Source organism: Macrotis lagotis, chromosome 1, assembly GCF_037893015.1.
Source record: "Macrotis lagotis isolate mMagLag1 chromosome 1, bilby.v1.9.chrom.fasta, whole genome shotgun sequence".
Classification (NCBI taxonomy): domain Eukaryota; kingdom Metazoa; phylum Chordata; class Mammalia; order Peramelemorphia; family Peramelidae; genus Macrotis; species Macrotis lagotis.
Genome location: NC_133658.1, coordinates 159,744,325 through 159,759,581, shown reverse-complemented (window position 1 = coordinate 159,759,581; position 15,257 = coordinate 159,744,325). Strand labels below are relative to the sequence as shown.

The 15,257-nt window shown below is 35.6% G+C and overlaps 1 long non-coding RNA gene across 36 annotated transcripts in view; it reads left to right on the top strand.

The window, feature by feature from the left end:
• The window catches only part of LOC141504332 (uncharacterized), a 1,263,877-nt gene that overhangs the window by 194,645 nt on the left and 1,053,975 nt on the right, over positions 1–15,257 (top strand). The gene's annotated exons all lie outside the window — the stretch shown is intronic.

The window sequence follows — 15,257 nt, the reverse complement described above, 5'->3', positions numbered from 1 at the left end:
GTCTTGTCATGCATTACTTCCCTATATGTTCAATCAAACTGGCCTCCTTTGCTGTTACTCACATATAATACGAGCTGCTTCTTTATCTCCACCTCTTTCAATGACTCATTTTCAGTGCCTGTTCCCTGCAAAAGCCTCTCCTGATTATCTTTAGCTAGTAATGCTTTCCCTGTCAAATTACTTTATGCATTTTTATTTTTGTATGCATTATCTCCATGATAGAACGTAAACTTACTGAGAGCAAGATTTGTATCATTTTTCTCCTTGTACTCCTATTGTCCAACATAAGAGCTGGCACATAATAGGCACTTAATAAATGTTTGTGGTTTCATCTTTCCCTTTGGCTTCCATTTTGTGTTAACACTAACTTAGAGCAGTATTACTTAATTTTTGTTTTTAAAAGTCATAAAAGCAGATCAAAACATTTTAATCAAGATGTTGGTATTTGCTTCATTAGAAAGACATTTCATGTTTCTTTTCCCACCTTTCTAAGCTCCTTTCTGACTCTCCAACCTCATCCCAACTCCTTATTGAGTTATTCCTCAAGGATATGACCCATGCCCTCTTCTTTTATCTCTCTTTTCTCCTTGGCAATCTCATTTACCCCCACAGGGGGGAACCATGTCTATGCAGATGACTCTCAAGTCTATTATTCTGGTCTGTGTTTTTTCTTAAGATTCAGACATATATCTGGTTGTCCAGAGGACCTCCTCCACTTATAAATAACAGAACAACACCTCCAATACACTGTGTCCCAAACCAGAACTTCCCTAAAAACCTTATTTGTCCTTTTGACTTTATTATTTCTTACTTTGGTATTTAAAACTTAACATTTTTTCCCTTACTCCTACTTTCCAATTAATTATCAAATCTTTTAATTTCACTTTGATAAAAATTTCCTGTCTACTCTCTCTTTCCTCATCCTCATTCTTTCTTCTCATTGAAACCACCCCAATACTGACTCTTATCACCACCTACTTGCAGTGTTTCATTTGGGTCCATTATAGATTTGTTATTTAATCTCATTAAGCCTTTTCAGTCACAAGACAGTTATTCTGCTCCTCCCTCATCAAGACTCAGAAACTATTCTGTTTATTCTCCAGTCTCTACTTCTGCCTTGCAATACCCTTATAAAACTTTCCTTTGAGTCTACCATTTCCACTAGCTATTATCTTGTATCTCTCTATTCCTTTTTGGCTGCACTACTCAAAAAGGTTGCCTCCACTAGATGCCTCCACTTCTTTTTTAAACCCTCTGCAATCTGGCTTTTAACTTTATCTTGAAACTATCTTCTCCAAAGTGTCCAGTGTTCTCTTAATTCTTTAATCTACTGATCTTTTCTCATTTCTGATCCTTTTTGACCTCTCTGTAGCATTCGACCATTTGTATCAAGTTATTCTCCTGGATGGTCTGTCCTCCCTGGTTTTTTAATAATTATTCTCTCTTGGTTCTCTTCCTATCTATCTGACAAATCCTTAGTCTCCTTTGCTGGCTTTTTATCCCTGCCCTATAATTGTTCAAGTCAAATAATTGAGAATTACTATAAAGTTCTGTCCTGGACCTGATTTTCTTTTCTAGCATCTCTGGGGCTCTTGATCTTTTTTGTCATAGACTTCTTGTTTTTGAGGGAAATGCTGCTTTTCAGTTAGAGGACAGTGAACTCTCTGATATCTATCCATGAAGCTTTTGAGGATCTAGATTAAGAATCTGTACATTATACCATCTCATTTGATGATCTTATTAATATCATTGGGTTGAGTTATTATCTCTAGACACTTGATTCCTAGATCTTTATCTCCAGCCTAATCTCTTTCCCTAGCTTCATTCTCACATCATCTTTTGGCCATCTCAGAGTGAATGTCTCATAGGCTTTTCAAAATCAGTGTTTCCAAAATAGAACTCATTATCTTTCCTACCCAAGGCCTCCCTTTCTCTGAATTTCCTTACTACACATTACAGGAACATTGCCATTATGCCCATCACCCAAGCATAGAAATGAGGTGTCATCCTTGACTGCTCACTCATTTTCACCTCACATATTCAAATCCTTTGCCAAATCTTATCATTTCTACTTCCACATATCTTATATGTCTCCTTCTCTCTAACACAACCATCAAGCACCCTCATTCATGTTCTCATTATTATTATTACAATTGCTTCTTTTTTTTTTTTAAGTTTTTGCAAGGCAAATGGGATTAAGTGGCTTACCCAAGGCCACACAGCTAGGTAATTATTAAGTGTCTGAGACCTGATACAATTGCTTCTAATTGGTTTCCCTGCCTCAACTCTCTTTCTTCTCCAAACCATCCTTCTTTCAACTGTCAAATTGATTTCCTAAATCATAGACTTCATCATATCATCCTTTTTTCCTCCCTCTCCACACCACCACCACTCAATAAACTCTAGAGGCTCCCTATTACCTCTAGTATCAGAAATTGTTCCTCTCTTTGGCAGTTACATAATCTGAGCCCTTCTTAACTTTCTAGTCTTTTTGGTTTTGTTCCCACCTCGCAACATTCCATCTCCATATCTATGACTTTGGATTGACCATAAATCCCAAGCTTGGAACACTCTCCCTCCTTACCTCTGTCTCCTAGTTTCCCTGTCATGAAGAAAACATGGCTCCAAAAAATGCCACCCTTTGCAGGAGGTTCCCCCCCCCTCTTTTCCTCAGTATTCTGTTTCATTATGTCTTCTCTGCATGTATCTTGTGCATGCATATTAATCTATATGGTTCCCCATATTAGAATGTAAACTCCTTGAAGGCAGGAACTGTTTTTGCTTTTCTTTGTATGGCCAGCATTTAGATGGCACTGGGCATGTAATAAGATTTTCAAAAGTGTTGACTAACTGAATCAATACTCACCTAAGCAGGTTTTCCCTTCCTTTCTTTTTTCTTCCTTCTAGTCCATTCTTTATACTATTTGCTTATTCACAGAATCATGGCATGTCACAGAATTACACAATTTCAGAATCAGAAGGTAACTTAATTGCCTCCATTCTAACCTTTATCTGAAAAAAGAATTCCTTCTGTAGTAACATAGCTGACAAAAGGTCATCCATCCTTTTCTTGAAGACTACCAGTCTTCTTATGAATCACGGATGGGGGGATGAGGGAGAGAAAAATTCCCTGCTTCCTAAGGCAGCTCACTGAGTCTTGGTTAGCTCTAATTGTTATGACTTTTTCCTCACATTGAAACTAAACTTTCATTTTTGCAAATGTTTTTCTGCTCAAAAATATTCAAATAATCCTTATTGTTTAAAGTTCAAATTCTCTGCCAGGCATTCAAGAGCTCCTCAATCTATGCCAACCTATTTTTTTCAGATTTGTCTCATATCATTCCTACACACACACACACACACACACACACACAATACTCCCTAGTCAAATTTCTTCGTATCCAAAAACCCATGGAAAGAAATCCAGTCCAACATTTTGAATGGCCAAGTCTTTTGTATAGCCTTTACCTACGTCTATCAACAATGAATATGGATAGTATGATTTTAACTGAGTTGTTAAATAGGAATTTGATTGATGATATCAGATGTAGTGTTGCTTATTTGTAAGGCCATAAGTATTTGGCTTGGCAGATGTCATTCTATAGTACTATTCCAAAATGACTTTATTAAGAATCTGTGCTTTTTCCTCCTTTTCCAAAACTTTATTACTGGTAGTTTGTTTGGAAAGAGTCAGTTTCTAAAGCTGGTCTATTTATTATGACATTTGATTACAAGCCAAAGTGAAGGGACTATTTTATAGCCCTCCATACAATTTAATATTTACAAAGTATGACCATAAAATAATGAAACTTTTATGAAAGCAAACATCTTCTGGGCTTGACATATCCAAATAATGATTACCCTCTTCTAAGTAGTCACTTGGGGAGGTTGTGGCCCTGTACTGATCAAAGCATAATCAACAATTATGGTTGCTGTAGCAAACACCACAAAACATTCCCTGGGGCAAACAGAATGAAAGGTGCCATTTAGTAAACTTTAAGAATAATTTAGTTGGTGTAGTAGACTTGCGGAGAGACTTTGGACCTCAGAAGCTAAAACTCTGTCTGGGAGAAGACACAAGATATTGCCTCAGGTGGGAAAGGGAGACAAAAACTAATGCTGGGGGTTCTCTGGGTGGGGGAATAGGGAGGGAATCCAATGGGACCATCTTGGGGAAGAATTTGCTTAAGTATGACCACAGTTATTCCATTATATAGCTTCCTATTTAAAGTAATTATTCTTGCTAACTAGTTACTAAGATCAGTTGTTTTGACAAGCTAAAGGAGTATGTGTTATTAGTATCTTCTGGATTTTGACATCCTAGGTCAGAATCTCAATCACCCACACCTAGTCATGGTTCTGGTTCTAATGTTCCTGACACTACTATTTTGGAATTCTGGAAAGAGGTTGTTCTAGAACCACTCAACATTAGGGGAAAGGAAGAGGATAAGTATTTATATAGGGTTGACTGTGGGTTAGACACTGCGATAAATCGTTTATAAAAATTATGTCATTTGATCTTCACAACAACCCTGAGAAGCTGTTACCATCTCCATTTTTACAGTTGAAGAAACTGAGACAAAGGTTAAGTTATTCAATTAAGGTCACACAGCAAGTGTGTCAAAGGCTGAATTTGAACTCAACTTTGACTTCAAGCTCAGTGCCCTATCTTTTGTACCATAGGGCTGCCCCAACAGAATCTTTTCTCTTTTTTACATCTTGCTTTTTAAAATTTTTATTTAAGGCAATGGGGTTAAGTGATTTGCCCAAGGTCAAAAGCGAGGCAAATTTTTTAAGTGTCTGAGGTGGAATTTGAACCCAGGTCCTCTTGACTCCAGGGCTGGTGCTCTGTTCACTACAAAACCTAGCTGCCCCCTACATCTTGCTTTTGACCAAAAAACAGCACTTTTCAAGCTTCACCTCCCTCCTCATTTGTAAGACTTTTGACTATTTCAAAAAATCAAACACTCTCAAAGGTAGAAGATTGTCTCCATCAGGGATATTAAGACATGTGCTCTGGGATCTGAAGGTCAGCTAGTTGGCAAGGTAGATAGAATGTGGAACCTGAAGTCAAGAAGTATCACCTTCCTGAATTCAAATCTGGTCTTAAACACTTAATAACTGTGTGACCTTGGGGAAGTCACTTAATCCTGTTTGTCTTAGTTCCTCATTTGTCAAATGATCTAGCGAAGGAAATGACAAACTACTACAGTATCTTTGCCAAGAAAACCCCAAATGGGATTAATGAAGAGTCAGACATGATGATCAGCAACAGAATGGGATCTGAAAGTCAGTCACTAAGGAAGAGTTTAAAAAATGTTCTAAGGTTGCAACTTTATTGGTAAAAACATCTCTATGCCATAAATTTAGGCTATAACTGATCAATGAAGGTAATACTCATGTGAATATTAATAGGTTTGCTTTTTTAATCGATTGCATCATATAGAATCTATGACTATAAAATAATATAAACCTAATTTAGTTATTTTTTCCTATATTTCTTGACAGTAAGACTGTTCTTTGCAGAGTAGGGGACTGTCAGAGTTAGAGGGGAACCTCCAGTGTCATTTAATCTAATCATGTCTGAAAAGCAGTTCTTTTTGGGTTATATTCCAATCAGTGAGCACAGAGCCTTTGTCTGAAGCTCATCATTGAGGGGGAATCACACTATTTGTGGAGGCAATCCCTTCTACTTTTGGATTACTCTAATTGCTAGAAAAGTATTTTCCCCTTGATGTCAAGCCTTAATTTGCCCCTTTGAATCTATTATCTATTGCTTTTGGTTCTCTCCTGTAAGAACAAGCAAACTAAATCTCATTCTTCTTTTACATGATGACTCTTCCAGATAATGAGAGCTATCACATTCCTTTTAAAATTTTCTCTCTTGCAGGTTAAACATCTCAATGTGAATATGACATGAACTTGAGTCCCATCATGATTTTGATTGTTCTCTCTTGGGAGAGGAAGGGAGGATAATTCTGGGTGTGGAAACTTTCTCTGCCAATGAAGATCAGCAATTGTTGTTCACTTGTATCCAACTCTTTATGACCCATACTGTCCATGGGATTTTCTTGGCAAAGATACTGGAGTAGATTGCAATTTTCTTCTCTGTTGGATTAAGGCCGACAGAGGTTAAATGACTTGTCCAGGGTGTAACTACTAGCTTGATTCCAAGCCTAGGACTCTATCCTTGGAGACACCCACCTGCCTCCATATAACTAATACTTTTAGACAAATACTTGGGAATACTTGGAAGTTAAATGATTTGTCCATGGTCACATAGCTAGTATGTTTTAAAGGCCAAAAGTGAATTGAGGTCTAACTAACTCCAAAGTAGAAGTCAGGAACTCTACAGTTTTTTTTTATTTTTCCCTATAATGTAAAGTAAAAAAACAAATAAAATATTTTGTCTGACCTTATGTATCCTAGTTAGAGGAGATATAGCACAATTATCACCTCCTTATTCCTGAATTCTATGCTTTCCTTAATCTAGTTTAAGATTGCTTTAGCTTTTTTGGCTACCATATTTCTTTGGTGACTTATATTGAGCATGGACCCCTCTACCTTTTCCCTCACCCTCTTATTTTTTTTCCTAAAAAACTTATTTAGACATGTTTTTTAAATGGAAGTGGGGAGAACAGGTTTTGACCCCTCACTCACAATTTGTACATTGTAAATTATAAATGAAAGTTAAAATTTTTGACAAAATCATTCTTATATAAGATCCTTTACATTTTCCCCTTTCTACTGTAATAGAAAAAAAAATCTAAATATTTTACATTTAGAATGTATTAAAATGATGTCTTAGACAACAATTTTTTTTTAACCAAATAATCTTTTAATGGGTAAGTTGAGAGCAAATCTCAGTCAAGGATTTTGTCCTTCCTTGAAAAGAGAGTTGTCAGATAAAGGAAAGAATCAAATGAGTTCACTTATACATTGTATTCCATCAAAAATATTGGAGAATGAGCTGCTAGGTGGGGGCAGTGGGTAGAGCACTGGCCCAGGAGTCAGGATTATCTGAGTTCAAATCCGGCCTCAGACACTTAATTAATTACTAACTGTGTGGCCTTGGGCAAGCCATTTAACCCCATTGCCTTGTAAGAACAAAAGAAAACAAATAAAATATCTAAAAAAAATACTGGAGAAATCATTTGAGACATTTAACAAAAATCACTCTTTAGATGACTTCCCTTACCTCTACTAGATTCTCCTTTAATAATGTATTTGAGACAGGCTCAACAATCCTTACCTTTCTTTCTAAGATCAGGATAATTTTCTTATGAATAATTTTGAGTTTTCCTTCAGGAGTTACCTATGCCCAGAGAAATTATATGTCTGGACCTTAACCTTAAGAATAATGTACAGGTTCTGGAAGATCATCAAGACTCTTGCAGTTCAGCAGGGCTATTACCTCCATGACCTGAAAGAGTTAATACAGCTTCACAGAATGGTGACTTCTTCAGAGAATGTCACTTACCCACTAGGAAAATTGGGCTCATTATCTGCCCTAGATAAAGATCAAAGGAATATAATATGCTGTATCCACCATAGGGCCTATTTGTGGGCTTTCAGCTTAAGAAAGCAAATAATTCAAAAGTATTTGATAGCAGAGTAATATTAATATGAGTCATACCCTCAGATGACAGCAAATGGAAGACAGAAGACAGAGATGTTCTTTTATGTTAACTCCATAATTTCCACAAGTAGCTAATAACTTGACTTTTTCAGGCAAGTCTGTCAGGTCTAGAAGGTCATTTTAAGCTTATTTTAGAAGTCTTGAAATCAACAAGCCACACCTGAACTGAGATAATAATATTTTTTCCCACATATAATCTACTAACATCTTAAGTTCAAAGGGTGTGTGTGTGTGTGTGTGTGTGTGCGCGCAATAATGTAGTGTTATCACTTAGCAAGATTAGATTTGCAGGTTCAGTCTTCCAACAGGATTAAATATGGGAATTTTGTATTAATGGGGAATCAAAAATAAAAATATCCCCCAGAACAGATTGTAGAGAGAAAAACTGTTGGAATTGGATTAGGTTGGGGAAAGGCAGCATGGAAGCATGACCAGCCCTGGAATCAGAAAGACCCCAATTCTTATACATATTATTTGTATTATCATGGACATGTTATTTAACTTCTTACTGTTTTAGTTATAAATTAGTCATTGATTTGCTTTGGCAGATGAAATTTTTCTACCAGAGGTTCCCCACATGAATTAAATCAGAAGTTTTCCCATCTCATCCCCAAAGAAAACAAAATAAGTTCCATAAGCAAGCAATGAGAGAAGGGGGTGATGGAAGGAAATCTTCTAGTTTGGATCTGCTTATTTCCAAATAAGTGAGGCAGAACCTCCACATGCTCCGGTTAATTACCAGCCCTGTTTAAGAGACAGTCTTCCCCTCTCCACTCTTCTACTCTTAATTCCCCATTCTTTCTTCTCCCTTTCCATTTTAAGGACTTTAAAAAACTGTACTAACTTACTATTGGGTGGTAAGAGGTCTGTGGGATGACATACAAAGTATATATTTTATTTGAAATCTAAATTAGAAGCAAAGTTTTTCTTATTTTAAAAATTTAATTATTTTATAACATTTTAGGTTCCAAATTCTTTCCCTCCCTTCCCACCTTGCACTAAAGAAAGTCATCATTTGTCATAGATATTTGTCACACACACACACACACACACACACACACACACACACACACTTCTTTTCCATCATAGGTTCTTTGTAGTTGATTTGAATTTTTTTTTCTTTTTGGTTTATGGCATTAAGTGACTTGCCCAAGGTCACACACCTAGGTAATCATTAAGTGTCTGAGGCTGGATTTGAACTCAGGTCCTCCTGACTCCAGGGCCGGTACTCTATCCACTGCGCCACTTAGCCGCCCCCCCAGATTTGAATATTTTTGATATTTAAAATAGCTTAGTTGTTCAGATTTATTCTTTGAACAATATTGCTTTTATTGTGTCTAATTCTCTCTTGGTATTGCTCATTTCACTTTTCATTGTTTCATGCAAGTATTTCCATGTTTTTTAAAAATCAAGCCATGCAAAATATCGATGTTCTATGTTTGACTCAACTACAAACAAATTAGGTAGCAATTTTCTGAACTTTAGTTTTTTCACTATAAAATGGAGATAATGTCTTTCCTGCCAGTGAGGTAAGGGAGATGTCAAAGGAAAGAATTTTTGTTAAAGCACTATTGGGAAACTATAGAGGGTTGTATAAATAGAAGATTTTTAAAAGTAGTTGAATATAGACAGTCAATAAATGTTTATTAAGTTCTTTTTACGTGCCAATAGCATGTGAAGTACTGGGAATACATAGAAAGGAAAAAAAGAAGAGTTCCTGCTCTTTAAGGAGCTCCCAGTCTAATGTGGGAAGAACATGCAAACAATTAAGTATAAGCAAACTATGTTCAAGATAAATGGGAGATAATCAACAAAAGGGAAGCACTAGAATAAAGAGGGACTGGGAAATAGTATTAATAATACTCTTATGGGGGCGGCTAGGTGGCGCAGTGGATAGAGTACCGGCCCTGGAGTCAGGAGTACCTGAGTTCAAATTCACCCTCAGACACTGCCGTGCAAAAACATCATAATAATATAATAATAATAATGATACTCTAAAGGCTAAAGAGCAAAATCAGAACATAGAATATAAGGCAAAATTCAACTCTTTCCTAAGTGGTCTAAATTAGAAATGTCTGAATTTTAGAATTAAAAAAGGAAACTCAATTTCAGTATTTCCAGGAAGGTGAACAAAGTATGATCTAGTAGTATATTGCCTCTTTTAATGAATAGATACATGATTTAAATTAAAAAAACACTTTTTTTGTATAAAATAGATGTTTCTCATGTGTTTTAAAATAGTTCTTTTGAGTAGATTAAATATTTTCCATTTTATACCTTCTAATATTTTCTTGCTTACTAAACCTTTTTGTTTTTCATTGGGTGATCTTTGAGATCAGCTCAGAAAATTTGAATTTATGGAGATTCAAATTAATGAGGTTTTACTTTTAAGTCAATTCAGTCATCAAATATTGAGCATCCATTCTGTACAAACCACTATACTAGATCCAAAAGGCAGAAAGATGCAAAATGAAATAATCTTTGTCTTCGGGGGTCACAATCTAATTTAAGTAATGACACAAATAAAGTATAAGATTGGGTATAATGGGGACAGTGTTCTCAGAACAATTAGCAAGAATTCAAGAAAGTTTTGGAAGAGAAGAAAATGGAAAGCTGAGCTGCAAAGACGGGATTTGAGATGAGACATAAGAGATGACCAATAGGAATTCAAAGTTAGAAGATGCCATACAGAACTTAGAGAATAACTACTGCTCTATTTTGGTTAGACTACATATACTTCCCTTCTCTGACAAACATGAAAAATTCCATTCCACACTGTCTTGTCTGAACTTCAAGCTAGGAAAACAGATTGTTAATGCTGTTGTGATTTCTAGAAAATAATAACAAATAGCATTGACATAACACTCTAAGGTTTGCAAAATGCTTTACATATATTTATCTCTACAAAAACCTTGTAAGGTAAGTGCTATTGTTGCTCCATTTTGCAATTGAGACTGAGAGAGGTTATGACTTATCTAGGGTTACACAACTAGTAAATATCTGAGGCAGATTTTGTATTCAGGACTCCCTGACTCTAAGGATAGCCCTTTGGATAAAAGACCACCTATCTCCCTCAAACTGGTCATGATATTAAATCTGGCCATTTCTTTATAGAAACTTGAAAGAGTTTCTATGTATAATTCAACTAGACCCATCTGTTTGATCCTGCAAAACATTCTTTTAGCCATGGTGTTGGGTTTTCTCTTCATGGATAATATTGTTCATTTCAACAACCAAATATCATCCAGTCAACACAACATTGGAGGAAAATTGGTCTGGCATTTTACATAATCATTTAATGTTCCAAAATTAGCTAGGCCTTTGAGAACAGGCTCCTGAATTGGTGAGGACTCTTGCCATATGTTTCTGCTGGGACCAGATGAGACACTTCATCAGTACATAGTGAGGGATTTGCACACATGTTCAGGAGAAAAACTGTTTACCAGCAGATGTTATTCATGGATTCTTGAATCATAACAAGTGTTTTGTACTGAGCACATAAAGATATAAATGTAAGGACTCTCAAGGACAATTGCAGGGAATTTTAAATGTGCATCCAAGCGAAGAGTTCTGACACAGCTTGTTCCCTTGGGGTTCTTTGGTGATTATATTACACTGTCTTGTTACTATGACAAAGAGATCCAGGCCTATGCACCCCTCCCTCTCTGCTGGCAACAACCTTCCCACACATTAACTTTTATTTCTCTTCACTCCCAATGTTCCATTTGCACATTCAGGAAGGTCTTTAGTCAACCCTTACATCTGGCTCAGAGAATACAAAATTGAAAGAAATACTATGGTAGAGATCTACCTGTACTCATGATTATTTGGGTGAAATTGTAATTCCATTAGTTTCTTCTTGGAAGTTTTAACCCAAACTGGGAAGCTGCATCAAACACTCTTTGACCTTCTTTAAGATTCAGAAAAGGATTAACCAAAAGCAGTCTGGATTCCAAAATGGTATCTCATTTCTCTCCCAGAAAGGGATGAGAGGTGGAGTTTTTTTTTCAGTTCCCTCACCCTGCCCTATTTCCCATAAGAAGATTAGGTGAAACTCCTTGTGTTTTCTTGTTTTATTTAAATTGTGAAAAATCTAATCCATCTTCAGAATTTTTGAGACTTGGACAATTGAGTTCTCACTGTCAGCTACTGACCTTTTGTAGTTTTTCTGCAGGAAGACCTAAGAATATTGTAAGTTCTGCTACATCCACCAGTCTGTCCATCTAACCCTCTCTAAAGACACAGAGATTAAACTATCACTCTCCATCTAGAAATAATCCTTGCTTTTAATTCACCTTTCTCTTTATAAAAGTGATAAACTCTGATATGTTGTTTCTTCATACTTCATAAGAAAAACTGTCCTTTCTCAAGAACTAGAACCTCCATTTACTAGATTTTTCTCTTTGAGCCCTTTTGTTGAATATATTTTATGTTCTATGATACCTTGAAGTTTAGCTTCTGTTTCTATTTTAAATGCATAAATACTATTTATTCATGGATTTACATAGGTTTGCTATTTATAGTCATACCTTTTGAACTGAATAAAGTCACCCTAACAAGTCTAGTGAGGCTCTCAAAAGGTCATTCACAACAACCCAGAAGAACAGTTGTTTCTTGCCTTTAAAAAACAACAGAGGAAGCTTTTCTTAACTTAATCGTCGTTGTAGTGACAGTTCTCTATGACCTTTCCCCTAAAATGTCCAGAATAATGTAAAGCTACATCGTTTCTTGCATTTTGGGGGAACCCAATGGCCCCTAGATGAGTTGATGGATATATTTCTAGAATTTAAACTACAGAGATATGATTCCCCCATCATGTCTATCCTCTCTCTGTCTTAGGGAATGTAAGATCCATCCAACCATGTGGAACTTGATTGTTTCACAGAACTGGATCATAGAGTCTTAGATTTAGAACTAGAATAGACCTTAGAGGTCATCTAGTTCAATGCCTTCTTTTTGTAGATGAGAAACAGCTGTGCCCAAAGTCACCCAGAGTCAGGATGCAAACCCAGGTCCTTTCAATTCCAAATCTAGTGCTGTTTCCTCTCTCCCATATTCCCATAAAGGAAAACTATCCCTTGACCAGGAACTTTTGATCCCTTTAAGCTTTTGCTACAGACTTCTCTTTCCTAAAATTTATCACAAGGAAAATAGTTCTGGAGAAAAGACAGCAATTCTTAGTATAAAACTACATCAGCCTCAAAGGAGTCATATGCTCATCAAAGGTGTTGCCACTATTATGAAGGATATATAGCGCAGAATCCAAATCAAAGAGAAATTCCCCAAAGATGGCTGTTTTGTGTGTAATGTCATTTTTATTTTATTATGCCCCATAATATTTCAGGACCTCCTAAATGAGAAGAGAAGTATATTTATTTGTCCAGACTATGGACAAAATTGAGGGCCATTTCTAGATGAAGACTGATAATTTAAGGTTGTCCCTAGAAGAGACAAAATTTCTTTTTAGTCAGAAAGTGACACAAATAAAACTTTCTTCTTTTTCTTCCTCTTCCTCCTCCTCTTCCTCTTTTTCCTCCTCTTTTTTCTTCTCCCTCTTCCTCCTCCTTGTCCTCCTCCTCTTTCTTCTTTTCTTCATCTTCTTTTTTCTTCCTCCTCCTCCTTCGCTTTTTCCTCTTTTCTTCTCCTTCTTCTCCTTCTCTCTTTTCCTCCCTTTCTCTCAAAAATAGACTACTTCTGAATGAAAAGAGGAAAACTTTATTATTCCATTAAGTGGTGAGAAGAATGCCACATTATTTTAGTCATCATTAAACCCAAATGTTTGACAAACATTTATAGATACAGCTATGCATTTCCTTTTTTTCTTAAAAAGATTTATTTCCAACCTATGATCTTATCAATGTGGAAACTCCTTTCAGTTCTACATATTTAAACTTATCTATTTTATTACCTCATCCTTTACATTTTTTCTCTCATGCCCTCCTTCAAATCATTTATGAAGATTAATTCATTCAACATTCTGGTCCTTCCAGATATCTTGACACTATGGAGATACTAAAGAAGCATGAGGGTCTAACCATTGGTTATCCCTCACTCTCATTACATGGCAATTCCATAATCTTTTCTAGACAGTATTATTTCTGATGATATTTTTGCAATATCTTTTCTGTGAAGGCTTTTAAATTGGTATTAATACTACAACTTACTGACATTTACCATGTAATTCTCCATTGCATTTAGAGAGACCTACAATTTTAATTCTTCAGGAAAAAATACTATTCCTCTTATTGTAACCATAAAAATCACAAAAAAAGTGTTGATATTAACAATGGTTAGCAATGTTTCAGAGATAAACTTGGGGTCCTTGAAATATTTGCATAGTTTCCCAAATGTTCTTCTCATTAGTTCTGGGTCCAGTAATTGTCCTTCTGAGGTATATATTGATGGATCACCTCTATACATTGTCTATGCAATTGAATATCATAGTCTGGACAAATAAATATTCTTCTCTTCTCATTTAGGAGGTCCTGAAATATTATGGGGCATGATAAAATAAAAATGACATTACACACAAAGCAGCTTTGAAAGGATTCTGCCATCTTTGGGGAATTTTTCTTTGATTTGTATTCTGCCCTATATATCCTTCACAATAGTGACAACACCTTTGATGAGCATATGACTCCTTTGAGGCCTTGATTGTTATTCATAATCAGGGGAGTGTCAGTACCAGAGGATATTGTTACACCATTCAAAGAACCTTATATGATTTTGACATATGCACAGGAGACAACTTGTTGGAGACAACCCTTTTAGATGGTATTTTGCATCACTATATCAAATGCTTTTTTAAATATTTATGCCTTGATATAAGTTAAAAGCCACAAAAGCAACTGTTTCTGTAGTGTGGGATGGTATCTGAATGTCAGTTAGTTTCTATAGTTGTTCTGCATTACTTAAAAATTCAGCAAATGTTTAATAAGTATCTGTTTTTTCAAGACACTGGAAATAAATAGATGAGATATAGCTTATGAAGGAGCTTTTATTCTAATAAGGTAAATCTTCTTGGAGAATAATCCACACCAGGGATTCTTTTAGAGATTAACCTTAGGTTGTTTCTCTAATTCATTCATTCTTTCATTTATTTAGCAAATATGCATGATGTACCTACTATATACATGTTGTTATGTTAGCTATTTTTTCAGTTTATGCCTAATGCTATTGTCATCATTACAACTAGGGTAGGCACAATTTTAAAAAAATTGTTAGAGAAGTCCTCCCCCCTCCCTCCATGGGGCTACTGATTCAAAGAAAAAAACTTGAAGATAATGGTTTTTTAATTAGTCAGTTGGTTAAAATAACAGTTGTACCCTGGAATGAGTTATTTTTCAAAGGGAAAAAAGTATAAAGGCATCTACTAAGAAATTATACAAACTTAGGGAACAGGGACTGAACCTATGATTTTAGTGGTAAAATAAACTATCTGGAGGAATTTTCCTATTCCATTGTGGTTCAATACCTCTGAAACTTTCCATTTTAGAGAGTTGCCAGAGCTTCATCACCTTGCCCCAGAGACACATATCCAGTGTGTATGTATGTATATATGTATATATACATACATATATATATATATGTACTTGTAATCTATACTTATATAATAATT